Raw genomic sequence first — 24,330 nt, 5'->3', positions numbered from 1 at the left:
GTCCTTCCTGATTGTTATTGGTTTAAAATCTATTCTATCTGATATGAGAATAGCAGCTTTTACATTTTTGTTTGTTTGTTTGTTTTCCATTTGCATGATAGATCTTTCTCTGCCTCTTTACTTTGAGCCTGTGGTATTATTACACATGAGGTGACTCTCTTGAAGACAACAGACAGTTGGTTCTTGTGTTTTTTATCTAGCTTGCTGCTCTATGCCATTTAACTGGGGTTTTGAGACCATTTACATTCAGGGATAGTATTGGTATGTGAGATTTTGATCCTGTTATTTTGTTAGCTGGTTGTTTTGTAGACTTTACTGTGTAAATGCCTTATGTTGTCTGTGGGCTGTGTGCTTAAGTATGTTTTTGTGGTAGCAGGTTTTGGTGTTTCATTTCCATGTTTAGCACTCCCTTAAGGACCTCTTGTGAGGGTAGTCTAGTGTTAATGAATTCCTTTAGTACTTGCTTATCTGAGAAGTATTTTATTTCTCCTTCACTTAGGAAGCTTAGTTTGGCAGGATATGAATTTATTGGTTTGAATTTCTTTTCTTTAAGAAAGCTGAAAACAGGCCCCTATCCTCTTCTGGCTCGTAAGGTTTCCACCAGAGGTGTCTTTTTTTTTTTTTTTTTTTTTCTGAGATGGAGTCTCACTCTGTTGCCCAGGCTAGAGTGCAGTGGTGCAATGTCAGCTCACTGCAACCTCCACCTCCCAGGTTCAAGCAATTCTCCTGCCTCAGCTTCCTAAGTAGCTGGGATTACAGGTACACATCACCATGCCAAGCTAATTTTTGTATTTTTAGTAAAGACAAGGTTTCACCATGTTGACCAGGCTGGTCTTGAACTCCTGACCTGATGTGATCTGCCTTCCTGGGCATCCCAAAGTGCTGGGATTACAGGTGTAAGACACCACACTTGGCCTGTCTTTAAGATTTGTTTTTGTTGTTGAACTTGGTGAATCTGACGGCTATGTGCCTTGGGGTTGGTCATCTTGTATACTATCTTGTCAGAATTCTCTGTATTTCTTAAATTAGTATGTCCAACTCTCTAGTGAGATGGGGGAATTTTCTATGGACTATATCCTCAAATGTTTTCCAAGTTGCTTACTCTCTTTCCTCTGTCAGGAATGCCAATGAGTTGTAGATTTGGTGTCTTCATATAAACTCATGTTTCTCAACGGTTTTTAATTGTTTATTTATTTATTTTTTTGTCTGACAAAGTTGACTTGAAGAACTGGTTGTTAAGCTCTGAGATTCCTTCCTCAGTTTGCACTATTCTGTTGTAACGCTTCCGACTGCATTATGAAATTTTGTTTGTTTGTTTGTTTGTTTGTTTTCCTGAGACAGGATCTCACTCTGTGGCCAAGGTTAGAGAGCAGTGGCATGATCACAGCTCACTGCAGCCTACACCTCCCTGATTCAAGTGATCCTCTTACCTCAGCCTCCCAAGTAGTTGGGACTATAACTGCGCACCACCACACGTAAACAATATTTGTAGAGAATTGGAGGCTGACCTCAAACTCATGGGCCTTGAGGTCCTTGATGTCAAACTCATGGACCTCGAACTCTTGCCTTGGTCTCCCTAAGTGCTGGGATTACAAGCATGAGCCACTGTGCCTGGCCTATTATGAAATTCTGGAAGCAAATCCTTCAATTGAAAAAGTTCAGTTGATTCCTTCTTTAAAACGGCTATTTTGTCTTTTAGTTCTTGGGCTGTTTTACGAAATTCCTTGAATGACTTGGATTGGGTTTCAACTTTTTCCTGGATCTTGGTAAGCTTTGCTGCCACCCAGATTCTGAATTCTCTGTCTGTCCACTAGAGTCATTACGATCTGGTTAAGAACTATTGCTGATGGGTTAATGTGTTTGTTTCAGCATAAAGAGACACTCTGCCTTTTTGAATTGCCAGCGTTTCTTGCACTGATTCTTTTTCATGTGTGAGGGCTGATGTTACTTTAACTGTGACATAAGTTGAGTATAGTCAGTTGGCTCCATTTCTGGGTGCATGCAGAGAGCCAAGGCTCTGTACATAATCTTTATTTATGTCTAGATTTTTGCCTTAGGTTTCACAGGTGCTGTATGCTGGCATAATATTTTTGGTGCTTCATTTGGGCCGTAATCCAGTAGGTGCTCCTTAAGAGTGGTGGCCAGCAGATAGCCTCTTACTCAGCCATGTAGCTCTTTTGTATTTTGGCATACGCACAGTAGTACTCTGTGGTCAGGGGAGAGAGAGCTGACAACCTCACCAGGTCTGCTTGTAGGCCTTGGAGGAGCCCCTTTTGATCACTGGCACCACGTTCACATTTTCTTTCTTAGGTGTTCTGGTCTACAGAGCTCCCTAAGGCAGAGACTGTGGCTGGCAGACAGGCTATACCCTTCCCGGAAAGGCCTTCAGACGGAGGCATGCCCTGCTCCCCCGACGTCCTGAGAGCCCAGGGATCTCACCCTTTTCAGTATCCTGAGAGGGAGGGCGTCCTCCCCACCCCCTGCTTGTGGCTCTGCCCAAGTTAGGAGCAGGGTGAAGTTGAATCCTATCCAGTTACGAGCAGGATGAGTGGAGTCACCCAATCCACCATCCAAGTGCTCCCTGGGGGAACACAAAGCTCTGCTAAACCACAGGGGTTTAGCAGGTTTTCTGTCAAGAAGGAGTAGAGCAATCTGACCATCTCCAGCACCATGGCTGAAGCCTCCGTCAGGGCCATGGCACCTGGTACCAACCAGGCTGCTCCAGAGTCCAAGGCCTGTGGGGGTCCCCATGGACTTGAGTGTTGCCTCTGCAAAAACTCTGGGTAGCTCTCTGCATCAGTCTAGAGGCCCAAGGGAATCATGCGGTTTTCACATTCCCAGGATTGCACAGGTCACTATGGGAAGTATGGATCCCCCGAGGACTCTCACTCACTAATTCTTTCCCTGTGTTGAGGAGCTTCTCCTGGCTCCATGCTGGCCCCAGGCAGGTGGCTGCCCAGCTTCGATCTTCTCTGTTCTCCATGTCCCCTTGCTCCCTTGATGCATCCTGACGTGGTTTCTTAGATGATCCACTTAGAGAGTCCATGTTTACTCGTCACTGTTTCCTCTCCATGAGAGCAGTGCACACTAGATCCTCTAGTCTGCCACTTTGAACCCTAAGTCCTAGTCTTTTAGTAGCCTTCTCTTCATAAACCTAAATTTTCAGAGGCCAAAGGGTACTAACTTCAGTGAATGCTGGTGTCATTTTGTGAAATTGGAAAAGCATACTTCCAAGCAACATATTTACCAAAAAAGGAAAAAGCTAATGAAGGCAATGGATAAAAATTTAATCAGTTATCCTCATTTTATGTAATGTTAGAATTGAAGGGGGTAAATTAGTTGGTTAACTTTCTTTTTTACATGTGAGAATCTTAGTTTAATGTTGCATGTTTTCTTTTGAGTTTTGAGTTTTTTTAACTTATTTTCAACATAATTTATTTAACTGAAACTTTATATAATTGTTATGAGCATTTTCCTAAAGGCAGACTTCTTCAATGGAGGCAATTTTGATTTACATATAATTGTAAAAAGTAGAAAAATATCCATTATACGCTTTTCCCAGTTTTCCCTAATGAAGGCACCTTATAAAACTACAGTATTCTATCATAACCAGGATCCCGACTTTGGCGATGTAATCACCCATCTAATTCACATTTCCTCAGTTTTGTGCTCCTTTGTGTGTGCGTTCAGCTGTCCACAATTTATTACTTACATAGGTCCACGAATAACCACCATCAAGACACTCCACAGTTCTAACACCACAATGAATCCTCATGATGCCCTTTTATACCCACACCCACCTCCCTCCAGTCAGTCCCCAGTCGGTTAGCTTTAATAATGATGTACTCCATTTTACAAAATACTTCAAAATAAATTATACTAAGCCAAATACGATTTTCTTTTCATTGTCATTAGGAAACTGGAGATGTGGTCTCTTGAGCACTCATAAACATTGGAGACTTCAGGTCTGGGGACTCTGACTTTTTCTCAGTCTAAATATTCACTGCCTGGATGCTCTCCTCAAAGCCTATGATCATAAGCAGCATCTAGTCTCTGACCTTCCAAGTGTTTATCTATAGCACGAACCTCTTGCAGGAGTTCCAGACTTACATTTCCCATTGCCCACTTGAGTTTCAGCTTATGTGAAGACAAGGCACACTGAAATTAACAAGCGCAGAATAGAATCTTGATTTTCAGCTTCCTACCCCAATCATTCCTGAGTAATGCCATGTGATAAATGGCATGCCTCTCTACCAGTTGCTCAGGCCCAAAACCTACATGTCATCTTCGACATCTCTCTCCCTCACAGTCCACATCCAATCCACCTGGAGTCATGTAGAGCGAAACCTAGAACCACATAGTTGAGACCTAGGCAGACCAGTATGCAGGGATTTTCAGGTATTATGAGTCCCTGACCAGGTCTTTCTCTCCCTTTCCTCTTCTGCACCCCCTCTCTTTCTTTGGGTGTGCGTGTACATTACAGTGTTTCTCTAGCCACTTCAAGCACTATTTCAATTTGCCAGTATGGCTGCAAACTCTGTCACAGTGAAAATAATTATCTTTCTTTACTGAACCATCAGTAGAATTTAAATAAGTGGTTGTGCATGCACACCCACACCCACACCCACACACATAGAGAGACAGAGACAGAGACAGAGAGAGACAGAGAGAGAGAGAGAGAGAGAGAGAGAAGGGAAGGGGAGAAAAATTAAATAAAAGCCTGAATGGACAAAATTTAGATCTAGGGCACTAATTCTAGTGCTGGATTTAGGCTGTGAGATAAATAAAGTAAGAATATGTGAACTCTGGGGTTTGTAATAGAGGTCAGAGGTAACGCTTCACTCTACCACAGCAATTTCACCTTTCAATGTCATTTTCTTTTAACTTCTGATTTCAACTTTAGATGACTTTCCTCACAGATGTCCTTTCCTGGCAGATAATATTTTACAGGTCTTTTTAAAAGGGTCATTCATCCTTGATCATAACAGATCCCTAATGTATCTTCATTATCTGCAATGCTTCTAGTTTCTATTATACAGATAATTTTGTCACTTCAATTATCAAAATATTTGACAAATATTTAGTACAGAAAATATGCTTTTATTTTCCTCCTTTTCATTACACAGGGATTACTGTTTCCACATTCAGAATTCTCTAGGTTAGGGAATTCTTGAATTGGACCTTTGGAATTCTGTAAAACTATTGAAATTGTGAGCAAAATTTTGTAGAGATGCATATTTTTTCCCTTGGGGAATTATTTGAATTTCATAGCTTATTTCAGGTTCTCAAAAGGGTGATTAATTGAAAAGAGATAAAGAACCATGAATCTTCTGTATGAAAGCCTCTATTATTTCATTCTAGGAGAGGCCATATGACTTTCGATACATAAACCAGGGAAAACAGTCACCTCAGTCCCACACATCTTCAGACTTACACTTACAGATTTTCTGAATTCTTTGTAAAGGAACACTAAAGTATAGGGTCTTAATAATGTTAACCTGCATGGCATGATTTTATTAATTCTACATACATGTTTTCTATGCCAACAGTACAGCATACCCTGTTGCAGGATTTTCAGTAACTACTAAAGTTGTGGCTCTCCAGGAGTTCATATTTTATATTAAAAAAAGTAAAAATAGTAAGTAAAACAGATTATCATTATGGGTGTTCAATCATGAGAAAAATGTTTTTCTGGACTGACAGCATCAGGATGGATTTGCAAAGATAGAAATATTAAAAATGGAGAAATTGAGGCCAGCCATGGTGGCTCACGCCTGTAATCCCAGCACTTTGGGAAGCTGAGGCAGGTGGATCACTTGAGGTCAGGAGTTCGAGACCAGCCTGGCCAACATGGTGAAACCCCATCTCTACTAAAAATACAAAAACTAGCCAGGCATGGTGGAAGGTGCCTGTAACTAGCTACTCCAGAGGCTGAGGCAGGAGAATTGCTTGAACCCAGGAGGCAGAGGTTGCAGTGAGCCTACGTCGCACTACTGCACTCCAGCCTGGGAGGCACAGTGAGACTCCACCTCAAAAAAAAAAAAAAAAAAAAAAAAAAAAGAGAAAGAAATTAATGACCTATTGTAATAGTCTATTAATCTTGCCTTACAAATATCAAACCCTAGGCTCTCCTCGCCCAGTTACTCTCCTGTTGCATGGGAGCGGCTCTGGAAAATAGGAAGGTCTTCGAGATCAGCAAATCTCCCTTTGCAGAAGTCCTAGGGAGAACCGGAAGCCTGTGCTGGAAGCCAACTATCCTACAATTAAGAAAATGTTAAATATAGCATAAAATAACTTCACTAAGTTTCACCCAACAGCTTTTTTTTTTGTTTTACAACTTATTATATTGCTCTTCTAGTACTTTAAAAACTATGAACATCAAAAACTTGAATTCATTAAATTTACTTATATCTTAAAGAAAAAATATCTTTTAAAAATGTTTTTCACAGCACTGTTTAGCATCATTGCCCCCTCTAATAAATCTGTTTTCTAGAACCAAGATAAATGTCCTAATATTAATATTGTCAATCACTGAAAAGGGGGATTAATAACTGTGTTTTTCCATAATGATGTCTTTGTATATGTTAATCCTAGTTAATTGCACTCTTCCTTCTCCAACTGAAAAAAAACAATTAGTTTTTTCTCTTAGTCCCCACACCAATTATGTCATACTCTTTTCGAATGAATTGCATTGTTATTTTCTTATAATATTTATCTTTATCCTTTATTGTGAAAATATAAGTAGACTAGGGTTTATGATGTTATGTAAATTTGGTGTCCTCCCTGAGATTAATTCCTAGCTGGTCCACTGTATTTATATCATCTGTAAATCTAGTGATTTACAGACAATACATTACAATAAATAATCAGTACAAATCTAATGCTGATTCCAAAAGAACACTCTTCCTAACACTTTCTTGCTTACCACATCTAGCAGCCCAGTATTTCATTTGGAAATGCCAAATATGCATATATTTTGCATCTTGGCCTCAAAACATTGGTCAAAAGCTTTATTAAGTATTAGCAAATTAATTTACCTTATCAATAAGTGTCAATCCTCCACCATCACTTGAATAAAAAATTATTTACAAAAAAGATAGAGCATAACTCTACGCAACTGACTGTGATCATTTCTGCTGTTTTCCTTGCTGGCTCCCTACACTCTCAGCCCACAAACACATGAGCTCTGTCCTCAGCTGTTCTAGGCCTCAGTATCTGCAGTAATTTCTCAATGTAATGTTATACGTCAGCACACAGTTGGGCCTCTCTCCTTGAGTTCCAGCTTTGCACTTCCAACTGAAGGCCAGGCCTTTGCTTTCAGGCATCTCACAACGACCTCAAACTAAAACTGAACTGATTTTATCACCCATTCTTCAATATGGTTCCCCTATTTCTGCATATGATTCTCATTACCCTTGATTAGGTGAAAATTTCCAAGGGGGTACAGGGAAGAGAACAGAGGGAGGAAGGAGAGGGAGAAAAAGGAGAGGAGGAGGGAGAGGGAGGAGGAAGGAGGGAAAGGGAGGATGAAAACAGTGAGGGAGGAAGCAAATGAATAAGAATATATAACCACGGGCTTGGTACGGTAGCTTATGCCTATAATCCCAGCACTTTAGGAGGCCGAGGTGGGTAGATCGCTTGAGGCCAGGAGTTGGAGACCAGCTTGGGCAACATGGCAAAACCCCTCTCTATTAAAAATGAAAAATTAACCAGGTGTGGTAGCTCACGACTGTAATCCCATCTACTCCAGGGGCTAAAGCACGTGGCGGAGGTTGCAGTGAGCCAAGATGGCGCCACTGCACTCCAGCCTGGGCAACAGAGGTAGACTCCGTCTCAAAAAAAAAAAAAAAAAAAAAAAAAAGAAAGAAAGAAAGAAAGAAAGAAATATAAGACTATGAATAAGAGAGAATGACGACCAAACACCACCATACACTTTAGCCAAACATTCGGGACTTCCCACATTTTATAACAATCTACCTTTCTAGCCTCTTGGATAATTGCATTATCTACACATACAGATTTATTCATTATTGACCAAACATGTTACATTTTCTGAATCATGTATTTCTCTTGACTGGGATCCCTTTTTTCACTCCCTTCATTGCCCAGGTCAATCTCCAAATCTTCTTGGAAGACGATAAACCAATTACTTAACAACAAAGCAGGTAATAGCTGATGATGACACAGCCTTCATAGTTGTCTTACTGTGGAACTTTTCAGGTATTTATGACCTTTATGTATTTCACCTTACCCTAATGATAGAAATAACACAAATTCACCTCTAATAGTGAACAACTTGTCTTAATTTTATTCCAAAACAGAATAATTTCACCTGTATTTGAAAGGTTCTTGGACTCTGATATCCCCTCTCTGTTGACCCATTTTCCAAGAAGCAACCCCCTCAAAAACAAAAATAAAAACCAGTCTTTTTCCTTAATCATTGAGAATTAGCTAACGACTACAAGGTAACTAATGTTCTTTTTGTAATTTCATACAACAAAAAGAACATAAGGAAATGAAGTCATTCCCAAACTCTCAAAAGCAACACATTCCCTGTGTGAAGTTATGTATGAAATAATCAAGTGGCATTCTGTTTGCTAGATACAAAGCCTTTAAAGAACTCTCTTATAGCTACCTTCTAAATTATGCATTAAAAAATCTGACTCAGAAATAGCAGTTTACCATGGATTCTTGTAGAACAGTTCTAAGAGTCTTAAAAATGCATTTCCCAAACCACATTTCCCTTTGAAAACTTAAAACAGGGAAAAGATGAATGAGTTAATTAGATATAAAATTATCGTATGTGAACTGAACTAAACTATATTAAATAATGGATCAAAATGTTCAAAGGCAAGAACATAAGAAGTTTAACCTCAGACATAAAAACCATGGGACTTCTATAGCCTAGGAAATATGCATATATATTTTCTAAGTGTGTGTATATATATGTATATATAATACACACACACATATACTCTACCACAAGGTAAATTCCATATATTTATATATATATATGAAGATACGTATATATACATATATGTATGTATATAAAACAACAGCAATAATGTGGCAAATTTTTGCATATCATGAAATATCTTTAGTATTTCATTTGGTATTAACATTTCATCTTCTGGAAAAAAGGAATGAGCTATTATTTTAAAATAATTATTTACTAATTATACTTATCTCAATAAAATAGTTGAATCTGTATTCACGTTAATAGTAAAATAATGCTGGGATAAAAGGAGCTTACCATTAAGTAAAGTAACAAAGACACTCACTTTTCTAGACCTTTCCCAGAGCAGATCTGAACTCGAGTTTCAACATAACTAATAAGAGTTCAATTTATACAGCACTTGCATACCAGAAACTGTCCTAAATTTTTTGTAAACATTATCTCATTTGAACCTCAGAGCCATGTTTCATCCTCATCTTTCATTCTTTCATTTACTATATGCAAGTGTCCAACAATAGGAAACACAAATAACATTACAACAGTACAAGGATTAATATTTATTTGATGTTTAAGTTGTTAAAATGCAGAAAAAGAGGTATATGCAAATATCTACGATGCAAAGTACAATATGACAGCCTTTTGGGTTATAATGGGGGAACTGTAAGCTCTTCATACATTTTTTCTCTCACCCAGTATAATAAAAGTGAACAGACACAGGGGCAGGAAGGCTTTCTGAAGGAGGCAGAATTTCTCATGGGTCGTGGAATGGAGAAGTAGGAATTCCAAATGAAGAGAATAACATGAGGTAAAATTAAAATCCAAGAAAATACATGGTGTGAACTAAGAACAGGCAGTAATTCACTTTACCTAGAACACAGGCCATAACTGTTACATGGGAAGGAAGAGCTGAAATGCAGATGGGGCCACACTGAACACCACAACTGCTGAAAGCTTAACAAAGGAGTCTGAATTTCATTTTTTTTTTCTATATTCAAAGTTCGGTCATGATGAGATCAGGAAGGTGTTTCAATGATGTTTATCTAAAAACAAAAATATGTAGGATTGGAAAGAGGAAGTAGGTAAGAGATTACTGTCATGCTCCATATGTGAAACAATGAAGTCTCCAGCTATGGCAATGGCTATGAAATAAGACAAGAGCAGCAGATAATGCAGTATTACAGAGGAACCAGCAGTATGGAGTAATTCAGTTGGAAAGGCAATAAAAAAGGAAGGGCTTGAGATTATGAGTCAGAAGGGTGAATATGACATTAATGGAAGAACTAGGTATTGGATGAAAAAGAAAGTGACATTTAAATCTACTGAATTTCAGAAGTTTCATATCCATCAGTTTACCGTGGGTTTAAGTGACACAGTGTGAAACGAGGAGTTGATCTACCTAAAAAAGTGTGAGTAGCAAGCAGCAGTGATATTCACAGTAAGCACAGTGAACTTGTTCTTTATTACTGTAGGTTTTTTCAGTGGATCTAACTAAGTGCAAAATCCCAATATCTTCTAAATTCTCAAACTCTACAAGGTAGTGACCCTATCTATCTTTTTCAAATCCTATTGCTTTGTATCTGACCATGTATACAGAGAGTACACAAACTTTTGACCATGGTTCACAGACTGATATTTGAGCCTTGTTCATTATATATCAGAATCATGAAAATACTTTGCACATAGGCAATGAAATCATTTTAGACATTTACTAGTAATAATAGAAGTCTTTCTGCCAGTTTGTAACAAAAAGCTAGAAGTAATCATTGTCATCTATTACATAAGTAATATTCTGCTAAGATAACATCACTTGGCCCTGCTCTATCTAAGGTGATTAGGGAAAATGGAAGCATTTAACTTTTTTTCTAGTCTAAAGCAAAGATAATTTAAGATATTTTGAACCAAGAAGATATTAATCGACAAAAAGCATTAAATATCACTGATACTCTTTTGTGAGTATACATAACCACTTTTGCCACAGCCTTTTCAAAATGCTTTAAAAAAAAGCTTTATATGAAAAATGAGAAGCTGTGCTGATCAGAACAAATAAACAATTAAAAACAAAATCTAATGCTGTGAGCCTGGCATATAGTGTCAAATAAATTTTTTTTAAATAAATGATTCAATATACTGTATAGAAGGAATTTACTGGATATACGATATTCTTTGTTACTGGCTGATTTCCTGAAGCTTTTCCTGTTAACTATTTCCTTATCTCCTTGGTTCTTCTCTAAACCCACTCCAATCAGGTTTGCTCTCAACCGTCCAAGGAGTCTGCCCTTATCAAAGTCAATAGTGTTTTCCAACTTGACAAATCCAAAGGTTACTTCATTGTCATCTTACCAGACTTGGCAGCAGGTGGCACAGACATTAGCTTTCTCCTCCTTGAAATGGCTTATCTTGGATTCCCTGATGCCCAACTCTCTAGTTCTTCTCTCACCCCTGTTTCTTTCCCTTTTGTACAACCTCTAAATTCTTGTGTCCACAGAACTCTGTCCTGGGCTCCTTTTCTCCTTGAGCTCTAGACTCTCCCAAAGAGTTCTGAAGATGTCCCATGGTTTAAAATACCAATGTTACCTAAATGATTCCCAAATCTGTTAAAATTAAAATTTAAGCATATTAAAATTCCAGACTTCTATAACCAGCCATCACCTGCAGTCTTGACATGGACAATCAATATTTGACTTCAGCATACACAAAACAGAACTCTTGATCCCCTCTCCCCAACCCACCAAAACAATGTTACTTCACAAGAAGAGGGATTATCGTATACCAAGAGCCTAGAAAAGTGCCTGACTAGAACGGGCACTGTGTTAAAACAAAAATACCCTAATCAGAGAAGCCACATCATACTATGCTTAATATAAAAGCTCCATTAGGTAAACATTGACGATCCCTAGATGCTGCCAGAAATTCCTATACTTTTATCTCGTCCCTTTAGAGGGGAGCAGGTGGTTCAGTGTTTTGACCCAGGCCACAGTTCTCAAGTGTGGGAGCAGAGTGGAATTCCAAAGGACAATACAGAGTGCCAACCCAAGAGGATGCAAAAACAGTCTCCTAGATGAAGTCCAGAAGCCTAAGAACTTCATAGGCAACACAGAGGTAAAACCAGGCCCACAAGCAAAAGATCTACAGCAGGACAATGAGTGGTGCCTGGAGAGATTACTTGAAGGATTAATATGTAGTTCCTGTTCATTTTAAACAACACTGGCCCATGCCCACAGTAGGGTGAGGCCACCTGCAATTCATTCTTCACATCACAGAGAAGTGGCTTTCCAGACCCTCAATTTGTTCCAGTCATTCCTTTGCTTATATCCCAACACTGTTCTCTACCATAAAGTAAATTCCAAGCTCTTTGATTTAGTGTATAAGGTCATAAGTATTCAAATCCTTTCTTAACTCTTTAGCCTCTTCTAGTACTCCAGCAACACACACCATACCTCCCTTTCATGCTCCTCATGCCGTTGTTAAAGCTGTTTTCTCCCTGATGGTTAATTTTGTGTTCATCATCCAAAACTCAGAATTACTGTTTTCTTAAAACCTTTGTTAAACTTCACTTAAATGTCCAAGAAAGAATTGGGTTTCCACACTCCCAAACCAACTCTATTTCCTGGCACCCAGCTAGACTGTTCCCAGCTTCGCCTACATTAGATGTGACCACAGGACAAAGTCCTCAGATGGGATGTCAGGCCAGGGGTCCTCAATTCTCACTGTGCATCAGCATTACATGGGAAAATTATTAAAAAGAGGTATTAGGCCTGACCTCCACAGACCATTTCACTTAGTCTGCAGTGAGGCCCAAGTATTAAAGCTCTTCTGTTCGTTCTAATGTGCATATAAAGTTGGAGAGCACTAAAGAAATCCATGCCAATTATCCAATAAAAATGAAGATACTGCCACCCATGTGCTCCTGCTGTACAGTATACATACCCCCAGTAATGTACTGATCAACTATACCATTACATTTCATACATCTATATGATTTATACATCTATACCACTTATACAACTATACCATTTTATACATCTGTCTACTGACCACATATAAATGCCTTGAGGGAAGGAATCAAACTTTGTCATTTATGTATTTTCACTGCTTAACCTAGTAACTGACAGTTTTCTTAGGTATTCAATGACTTTTTTTTTTTGTTTCGAGAGAGTCTCGCTTTGTCCAGCCCACTGCAGTCTCACTGCAGTCCAGTTCAGGCTGCAGTGGTGTGATTGTGGCTCACTGTAACCTCTGCCTCCTGGGTTCAGCGAATTGCCTCAGCCTCCCAAGTAGCTGGGATTACATGTGCGTGCCATCATGCCCAGACAATTTTTTTGTATTTTTAGTAGAGACGGGTTTCACCATGTTGGCCAGGCTGGTCTGGAACTCCCAACCTCAAGTGACCCACCCGCCTCAGCCTCCCAAAGTGCTGAGATTACAGGTGTGAGCCACCACGCCTGGCCAATGAACATTTTTGAATAAATAAAAGAAAAAATATATATCAAATATATAATTTTAAATTTGTTAGACTATTTTCATTAAACGACCATGAAAAATAAAGATACAGTTGCTTATTATGCTTGAAACAGTACACCCATATAATCCTTTCTTATTTATTAGTAGTTGAGAATAGACTTTGAAGTACTTTAGCAAAAATACTTTCTTTTTAGTATTACTACCACAAAGATGCGATCTCTTTGTAAAGCTGTGTTCTCTTATTTTTAAAAAGTGGAAAAGTTGGGATAACTTTCTAATTTCCATAGAGTAGAACTAGATAAAGAAGAAAAATCTAAAAATAAATGCAGGAATGTCTAAAGGTAACCTATATTCATTATCTAGGGAGATTCTGGAGAAAGAAAAGACAAATTCAACAAAACATTTTAGAAGAGACCTCATTTTAGAATATTCTTATGTAACTCTGCCACATGTAAGCCAAAGGTAAGAAACAAAATAATGCACAGTCAAATGGAGCAACACTAATAAAGCCTATAATTTGTTAGGAATATGTTAAAATTACACTGACAATTTAAAAATTTGTGAGAGCAGAAGCAATACTACTACCAGAGACTCAAATTCATTTTAGTAAAATTAAATTCATCTGATTTACATTATGATACATTTATTTACAAAAAAAGTGAACACATATATAAATATTATGGCCACTCCAATGATTAATTTCAGAATTTCAAAAATTATATAACAATATAACTATTCTTAAGATCTTCAGTTTTTCCCTTGCTATATCCCCAAACACAAAACCTGCCATTTAATACATTTACTTACTCTCCTCAAATGTTTTGAGATTTTAAAATATACATATAATTATATATATATGAGAAAAATATGCTCATATATATGAGAAAAATATACTCCTCCAAAATATACTCGCTACCATGGTATTTATTTTTCTATTTCAGAAGTCATTTTTGAAAGTCATTTTGAAAGGTGTCCAATGCAACTGTCAGTAGAATGTGCTATTATTTTTGCTTAAGTAGACAAATTGCTGTATGTTAAATGAAACCTATTATCAATCACAGGCTACTAGTTAGGAAAAAAAGAGACAGTGGTAGAAGTCAGTTCCCAGTTTCCTTTGGGGATTCACATTTCTCTCCCTGTTTTCCTTCTGCACACCTTCAATGAAGAGGTTCAAAATGGTTAATGCCTCATGGTTCCTGGACTTCTAGGGAAAGACACCCATGGTGACCACACCAACTGCCTATTTATTGATTTCTTTAAACTCTTACACTCAAAGCACTTAATCTCCAAAGCAAAAGCTTCTAGGGAAAGGAAATCATAAACCTGAAGTCTACTTTTTAACCATTCACAAATATTTCTGCTTATCCCTTACAAATACGCAAACAGTTCTGTGATGTTACTTAACATGGGTGGTGTAGTCTTCAGACATGAAGAATTTGAGTCGGAGGAGGGATAAGTGAACAAGCTCTCAATTAACTTTGCTTTGACACTCAGATAAATCTGGGTGAGTCACTTTCTTCAGTTAATGGAATGAGATCATAAAAGATTAATGAAAGCTGCTTTTGGCAGAAAAGAGCAGGATCTAGATAGCTATAAAATTTAGTTACTTAATCATTTTAAGAGACAAATATAGAAGTTAAAGGAGAATTATAAGAGTAGATAAGGTACTATGTATCCCACTCTTCAGATTCTGCTCATTTAGGATTGCCTGTCTCTCTATAGTCCATAAGATGCTTACCTACCTCTGTTAATATCTCAAACACAACCCCATCTCCTCTCATACTACAGTAGTCAATGATGTGCAGATCCCCAAAACGCCATGTATTTCACACCTCCATACTTTGCATGTGCCTGTCCCTCTGCCCAGAACACCTTAGCATCTACTCATTTTGGAGAACCTCTTCATGATGTATCCAGAAGCAGAAATTAACAATACCACTGTAGCATTTACAATAGCATTTTTTTTTCTATAAACCTTGCAAAAATCTAGGTTTTATCTGTCTCTAGGTTCCTATTATTTAACACAATGCATAGTGGAAACTATATATACATACATACATACATATATATATATATATATATATATGCGCCCTGCATGATTATAGATAATGGGTTAACTAATTAATTTGAACATACTGCATTACCTTATGTTATATTTAAAAATAACCTTTAATAAACACATTTGTTTTAGGAAAGGCAGCTGATTAACTGGTACCACTTAAGTAACAGCATTTTCATTTAAAAAAGTGAAATAAAGTTATTCTTATTGACTATAAAACATATAGTTTTAATATTATGTAACATTGTTTCTCTAAAATAATATATATTTGAAATTAACTGCATTTCCTTAAAATATTCCGAAATTAAACTTTCCACTGACGGATTATTCTCCCTTCACTCCAGTTCTTTTTTTATAACATCCCAATTCAACTATATCACAGCTAACAATTTCAGATTCTTGTAGTTATGCCACTCATTTTGGACTATACATGTTGACCTTCTTTACTTTCTTAATATTTCATTCTATGAATGTGCACCACTGCAGATACATTATTCTCAAATCAAAGAATCCAAAGTATGAAATTTTAATAGCACAATAGCTAATCTAGAAGCTACTTACATTGTTTTTATTCTTTTTTATGTTTTCTTGATAACAATAACAATTTGTCTTTCAGTTATCCCTGATTTCATATCTTAACTGTGGTATGTGCTATCTTCTATCTTAGTGTTTTAAAAGTTTCCTTCACGCCCTAATGTTAACAATTAATACGTTACTGGCTCTGACTCAAAGAAATGTAAATATCCTTTTTCAGAAGAGAGTTTCCTGTTTTTCCACTCCTGATGCTAATCCTGAAGCTCTGGGACAAAGGATATGACCAAATGATGGTCATCGATGTCATGTGGCAGCCCTGGCAAGACTCCCTTCTCATTCTTGTCCTTTCCTTCTTGAGTCTCCAGACATTGCCTGGCTGCTGCCATCCTGCACACTTCACCAGAACAGCCCTTGATCCTGAGCTTCTGACTCTTAAGCAAGCAACATCTTTGAGATTTTCTAGGAGATTTGTGCTGCCAAAAACAAGGGACCACATAAGGGTAAACATATACAGAAGTGAGACTGTTACAGGTAGGAGGAGGCTCAAACCTTTTCCTGAAACATGGAGAAGGTGGGGCAAATCTCATTGACATACACCTGAGCCAGGTTCCAGCAGCTCCACTGGCTTTAGATCCTTCCTGCCTCCCCAAGGCCTGCTCTTCTATTTCTCTTCTCAGGCTATTCCTTTCTATAAAGAACAGACTAGTTTCTGTGATTTATATTGCTTTGCCTTATCTTTTCTTTTTAACCTTTGTTGGAATATAACAAAAGAAAAAATATACAGGCATACGTCATTTTATTGAACTCCTCTTTATCGCACTTTGCAGATACTATGTTTTTTACACATTGAAGGTTTGTGGCAATCCTGAGTCAAGCAAGTCTATAAGTGCTATTTTTCCAACAGCATGTGCTCACTTCTGTGTCTCATTTTGATAATTCTCACAATATTTCAAACTCTTTCATTGTTATTATATCTGTTAAGGTGATCTGTGATCAGCCATCTTTGGTGTCACTATTGCAACTGTTTTAAGGCACCATGAACTGCTCCCATATAAGACAACAAACTCATTCAATAAATGTTATGTGTGTTCTGACTGTCCAGCCATTTCCTCATTTCTTTCCCTCCACTCAGCCCTGTCTATTCCCTAAAACACACCAACATTGAAATTAGGCCAATTAATAACCTGATAATGGCCTTTAAGTGTTCAAGTGAAATGAAGAGTCACATATCTCTCACTTTAAGTCAAAAGCTAGAAGGGATTAAGCTTAGAAAGGCATGTCATAAGGAGAGGCAGGTCAAATGCTAGGCCTCTTGCCCCAAACAGCCAAATTGAAGGATATGATAAAGGTAAGGAAGCTGCAGAAGAAAAGTTTGAAGCTAGGAGAAGTTGGTTCATGAGGTTAAAGGCAATAAGCCATCTCCATAACAAAGGTGCAAGATGAAGCAGCAAGTGCTGATGTAGAAGCTGCAGCAAGTTATCCAGAAGATCTAGCTAAGATCATTGAAGAAAGTGACTAAACTAAACAACATATTTTAATGTAGATGAAACAGCTTTCTATCGGAAGATGCCATCTAGGGATTTCATAGCTACCGAGAAGTCCATGCCTGGTTTCAAAGCTGCAAAGGATGGGCTGATTCTCTTGTTAGTCGCTAATGAAGCTGGTGAGTTTAGGTTGAAGCTAATGCTTCAGGATAGTAAGCGATTACTATTCTGAAAACATTAGGAATTTCAAGAATCATGCTAAATCTACTTTGCTAGTACTCCATAAATGGGACAACAGAGCCTGGATGACAGCACATATGTTTCCAGCATGGTTTTCTGAATATTGAGACTTCTAAGAAAATAAAGATTCCTTTCAAAATAGTATTGCTCACTGACAATGCACTTAGTAACCCAAGGGTTCTGATGGAGATGTACAAGAAGATTCACACTGATTTCATGCCTGCTAACATAACATCCACTCTGCAGCCCATGAAACAAGAAGGAATTTTGACTTTCAAGTCTTATTATTTAAGAAATACATTTCGTAAAACTACAGTTGCCACAGATAGTGATTGCACGATGGATTGGAGCAAAGTAAATGGAAAACCTTCTGGAAAGGATTCACCATTCCAGGTGCCATTAACACACTTGTGATTCAAGGGAGGAGGTCAAAATGTCAACATGAACAGGCATTTGGAAGAAGTTGATTCCGATCCTCATAAATGCCTTTGAGGGATTCAAGACTTCCGTGAAGGAAGTAACTGGAGATGTTCTAGAAATAGCAAGAGAATTCGAAATAGAAGTGGAGCCTAAAGATGTGACTGAATTGCTAAAATCTCGTGATAAAACTTGAATGCGTGAGGTATTGCTTCTTATGGATGAACAAAGAAAGTTGTTTCTTGAGGTGAAATCTAATCCTAGTGAAGATGCTGTGAACACTGTTGAAATGACAAAGGATTTAGAATATTTATACAAATGTAGCTGATAAAGCAGTGGCAGGGTATGAGAGGACTAATTCCAATTTTAAAAGATGTTCTTCTGTGGATAAAATATTATCAAACAGTGTCAGATATTATTCGGAAATCTTCTGTGAAGAGTGAATTGCCGTGGCAAACTTCATTGTTGTCTTATTTAAAGAAACTGCTACAGCCAACCTAGTGAGTAAGCAGCCATCCACATCAAGGTGAGGCCATCTACCAGCAAAAAGATTATGACTTGTTGAGGGCTCAAATGATTGGTAGCATTTTTTAAAACATACAGTATTTTTAAATTAAGGTACATAGATTATTTTTTAAACACAATGTTATTATACACCTAATAGACTACAGTACAGTACAAACATAAATTTTATATGCAGTGTGAAATTTTAAAAAATTGTGTAACCTGCTTTATTGCAATATTCACTTTGTGGCAGTGGTCTGGAACTGGACCCACAATATCTCCAAGGTATGCTTGCATGGCATTCAGAAAAAAAAAAGTATCTTGGCTGCTTTCTAAACAATTTATTTTCATAATTTCTGTAAAATGATTATTATTTGTCCTTATTTACAGGGGTACTCTTTCTTTTTGTTTTAAAATCAATCAAAAATAATCCTCAAGCTTTTCTTTCAAATCTCAAAACTGAAAGAAATTATAGTTTTAGCTCAGACATATAAAGAGCTTGGAAGTCATCACTCCCACCCTTAGAATAAAAAGTTGGGCAAGCTGCAAATCATTGACTTTTCTTGAACTTCTCAAGAGAACTGAGGGTGCAGGGGAAACCACTAACCAAAATCTAGAAAGATGGGCAAATCCAGAAAGACGCAGTACTTGGAGCAGAAGTTGCTGTATGCCATGAGTGGTAGGAACATTTACTTGTCTAGTAATTTTGAAAAATTACTAGGAGCTGGGTGCAGATAGTAACAAGCTCCTGGAGCCAATCATAAAGATGCCCCCAAACTGTGCTAGACTTTCCTTTTAGTTACCCCACCAAGTTCTCACAGTGAGGATCCAAAAAAGATCCCCATATGGCCATGGCAGAAAAAAGGAGGAGAAAGTCATTGTTCAATCTCCCAGATCCTTCTCTTCAACAAAGGCAGGAAGGTTTTGCCTGAGGGAAACACTGAAAACTTATCCCAGGTGGAGGAAGAAAATACCACCCCACTCCAGCCCTCTTGACTCACGTACTGAAAAGCAAAAACAAAAAACAGAGTGAACAGGAGACAGTACTTCAAAAAAAGAGACTAGGAAACTGCAGTCAGGGAACAGAATGAAGAACATGGTAGTAGGAGGGAACAATTCTTCTAGACCAGAAACAAAAACACTTACGAAGGTTATAGGTCCACTAAAAGATTGAGATTTAATTAGATTAAAGGACACTCCATCTCTCCAACACCTTACCACAACACCAACACAGTTCCAGGATGACAAGAATGGATTGGTGACAGCTAAAAGAGCTGTAGGATGTAGACTTTCTCTGGGGCGGAGTACTTAGGGAAGCCCAGTCAAAAGGGGAGACAAAAATAAGGATACTGGAGGAATTTGAAGTTTCTCGTACTTATGGCTACAAGAAACATTAAACATTAAACGCAGCTCAACTCCTACTCAGATTAACGAAAATATTCATATGAAAGTCTTAGTTACCTCAGTTCTCAGTTCTCGTTACCTGATATATCCGGCTTACAACAAAAAAATTATGAGGCACATCAAAAGCAAAAAAACAAAAGAAACAGTCTGGAGAGATAGAGCAAGCATCTGAACTAGATTCAGATATGAGACAGATGTTAGAATTATCAAACAAGGAATTTAAATTACTATTATTAATAGGCTAAGGGCCCTAATGTAAAAAGTTGAAAACATGCAAGAACAATGCATAATACAAGCAGGAGATGGAAACTACCAAAAATCAAAAGGAAATGCTAGAAATAAATAAAAACATCGTGAAAGAAATGAAATATGCCTTTGATAGGCTCATTAGCCTATCGTATTAGCAATCCTAATACTTGACATTGCTGAGGAAAGAATCAGCGAGCTTAAAGACATGTCAATAAAATCTTCCCAACCTGAAATACAAGAGAAAAAGAGTTGATCAAACAACGGAACATCCCAGGACTATGGGATAACACAGGTGATACAAGTGTGGGTGACATAAACATATCTGGAATACCAGAAAAAGAATAAAGAGGGGATAGGACAGAAGGAATTTTTGAAGTAATAACAGCAGCGAACTTTCCAAAATTAAAGATAGACACTGACCCCCAGATACAGGAAGCTCAGAAAAATACCAAGCAAAAGAAATACACACACACACACACACACACACACACACACATACACACACACACACACACACACACACACCCCTAGACATAGTATATTCGAATTGCAGAAAAAATGAAAGAAGGAAAAACTCTTGAAGGAAGCCATAAGGGGGAAAATAACACCTTACCTCTAAAGGGTAAAGGATAAGAACTACATTAGACTTCTCATCAGAAATCATGCAAACAAAAAGACAGTGTGGTGACATTTTCAGAGTGTTGAAAGAAAAAAAAAACTAACAGATAATTCTATATCCAGTGAAATCATATTTTAAATGTGAAGAAGAAACAACAACTTTCTCAGACAAAAACTGAGAGACTGCATCACCACTAGTCTTGGCCTGCAAGACATATTAAAAGAAGTTCTTCAGAGATAAGGAAAATAGTATCAGTAAGAAACCTGAATCTACATAAAGAAATGAAAGAGCATCAGAGGAAGAATAAATGAAAGTAAAATATATATAATATTTTATTTTTCCTATAACTGTTCAAAGCAATAATAGAAAGAATATATTGGGAGGTTATAGTATATTGTAAGTGAAGTGAATGACAGCAATGTTATAAGGGATGAGAGGAAGGAATTGGGTATAGTCTATTATGGAGTAGCTGCAGTACACATGAAGCCTTATAGTATAGTGTTATCTGAGGGTAGGCTTAGATTATTTAAAAATGTGTATTTTAAACTCTAGGATAATCACCAAAATTTTGTTTCTTAAAAAATTATATAAACAGTACAACAAAATATAAAAAAATGGAATTCATATAAAGTGTTCTCTCAAAATTAGAGAAGGCATAAAAAGTAGGGGAGGGCAAAGAACAAATGCATGGAAGTGGTAAAAGCTACAAAGATTATAAAATTTAATCCAAGTATATTAGTAATCACCTTAAATATGAGTGGCCTAAACATACCCATTAAAAGAACAAGATGATCCGTCTGGATTTTAAAAAAAGAAAACTTTAGCCAGGCGCGGTGGCTTACTCCTGTAATCCCATCACTTTGGGAGGCTGAGGCGGGCAGATCATGAGGTCAGGAGATCGAGACCATCCTGGCCAACATGGTGAAACCCCGTCTCCACTAAAAATACAAAAATTAGCCAGGCATGGTGGTGTGTGCCTGTAATCTCAGCTACTCGGGAGGCTGAGGCAGGAGAATCAGTTGAACCCAGGAGGTAGAGGTTGCAGTGAGCTGAGATCACACCGCTGCACTCCAGCCTGGGCAACAGAGCAAGACTCCGTCTCAGAAAAAAAGAAAAACTTCAAGACCCAATTGCACACTGTCTACAAAACATCCACTTTAAAAATAAAGACTTAGGTTAAAAGTAAACAGATGGAGAAAGAGATACCATGTTAACCTTAATAAAAAGAAAGCTGAAGTGGCTATATTAGCTTAAGACAATGTAGACTTCAGAAAAAGGAAAATAATCAAGGATAAAAAGGAATACTGTATCACGATAAAGGAGTCAATTCTACAAAAAGACATAATAATCCTAATACAAATATATGTACCTAATAGAGTATCAAAATATATGAGACAAATACTGAGAGAACTGAAAGGACAAATAAACAAATCTGCTATTTTTTATTTTTGTTGTTGTTCAGGTCAATGCTGAGCAAGGACAAACCCACTGTTACAGTCAGAGATCTGAATTGCAAGTAGGTTTCAAATCACGGAAGACTAAAACCAGGGTGCCCATAGTCCAGCTGATTCTTTAGTAGGCAGACAACTTAAACATATTTTAAGCTAATAACATAAACTCATAGGAACGTGGAAATATATTTTATAACCTTGTAACATCTAGTATATTCTAATCCATATGTAGTAACTCATTTAGAGGTCTTATAATTTGTTTTAAAATCAATAAAAAATAATCCATAAGCTTTTCTTTCAAATCTCAGAACTGAAAGGAATTATACCTCTAACTGAGACATATAAAGAGCTTGGAAGTCATCACTCCCATCCTCATAATAAAAAGCTGGGCAAGCTGCAAATAAATGACATTTCTTGGACTTATGAAGTCTTTTCTTATAGAGACTCTAGCCACTATAGAGGTAAAATATGTTTTTTCACTCAACTTGGATTCCCTCATACCTACAGAGGTTTTGGACTTCAATAAAGCTCAACAAATATCTACTGAATATCTGAATCTGAATTTTCCCACTAAATTATGTTCGTCAACATTTATTTGTACAGGTGAGCTACTGTTTCACTAAAAATACAAAGTTCCAGCTGAAGTTATCTCTTAAATAGAAGATTTTGGTTTTATAGTCATCTTCTACTATTATCAAATAACTACCTGGTTTAATAAAACAATGAAATCAATTACGGTGAGTACACAAATTGTTCACAGAGTTAAAGCTCCACAGTGATTTACTATTAACTCTATTAATTTGTTGATTTGAAATGATCCACAAATTACCAATGCAAAGTAACCAATATGGATATAACTCTGAAATTAAGAGATGATTTGCAAAAAGATTAAAAATAAAAATGTACATTATAGAAGTGTAACTCTTAAGGAACACATAAATTTTTAAGTGTCAGAATTTTATCAATTTAAGTTGTATATTAGGGCATAAATAATTTATACCCCCAACATAAACAAACAAAATGCAAATACAGAAGGACTACATTATTAGACAAATCATTGGGTCTGAAAAATGAAAAATGTGAAACATGATTTTATCCCCCCCACCAACTTTTTTTTTTTTTTTTTTTTTTTTTTAAGACGAGTCTTGCTTTGTTGCCAGGCTGGAGCACAGTGACATGATCTCAGCTCACTACCCAGGTTCAAGCAATTATCCTGCCTCTGCCTCCTGAGTAGCTGGGACTACAGGTGCGCACCACCATACCCAGCTAATTTTTCTATTTTTGGTAGAAATCAGGTTTCACTATGCTGCCCAGGATGGTCTCTATCTCCTGACCTCAAGATCCGCCTGCCTCAGCCTCCCAAAGCGCTGTTACAGGCGTGAGCCACTATGCCTGGCCTTTATCCCATTTTTGTATGTATAGCTAGAATAACAACTGAAGAGAAAATATAATATAGACTCTGTCTTCTCTTTAAATTACATATTTCAACAATCATCCTCAATTTATTTCTATCTGGGTGAGTTAAATTAAAAAATTTAAAATTTCATTACTTCCATACAACTCAGAAGATCAGCATCCTATCTTTATAAAATACTATTTTGCAGTGAGAAATATCCATTTATTATAATTTGCCAAGCTTCTTCAGATAGGAGATCATTTTCATTTTACTCTACAGGGCATGGCCCATTTATACCTAATAGACACAAATTGATGTCCTAAAATAGGGCACATAGGGACAATTATTTACTAGATAAGAAGTACTGATATTCTTCCCTTTCTACCAAATACGTCTTTCAAAACTTCTCTCATCACTATGTAATTTATTAAAATTCAATTTTGCTCAACTTTCCAAGTAAAGTGATTATAGCAAGTAAAGTACATCTTCATAGGCTTGTAAATACTTCATGTTTATTCCACGAGTCAGACAGGGGAATGAAAAATATCATAGACCA

At 37.2% G+C, this 24,330-nt stretch overlaps 1 protein-coding gene across 14 annotated transcripts in view; it reads right to left on the bottom strand.

The window, feature by feature from the left end:
* CADPS2 (calcium dependent secretion activator 2) overlaps positions 1 to 24,330 on the bottom strand; it is a 567,394-nt gene that overhangs the window by 320,000 nt on the left and 223,064 nt on the right. The window lies entirely within an intron of this gene.

Source organism: Macaca thibetana, chromosome 3 (assembly GCF_024542745.1).
Source record: "Macaca thibetana thibetana isolate TM-01 chromosome 3, ASM2454274v1, whole genome shotgun sequence".
NCBI classification, from domain to species: domain Eukaryota; kingdom Metazoa; phylum Chordata; class Mammalia; order Primates; family Cercopithecidae; genus Macaca; species Macaca thibetana.
This window is presented reverse-complemented; position numbering and strand designations above follow the sequence as displayed.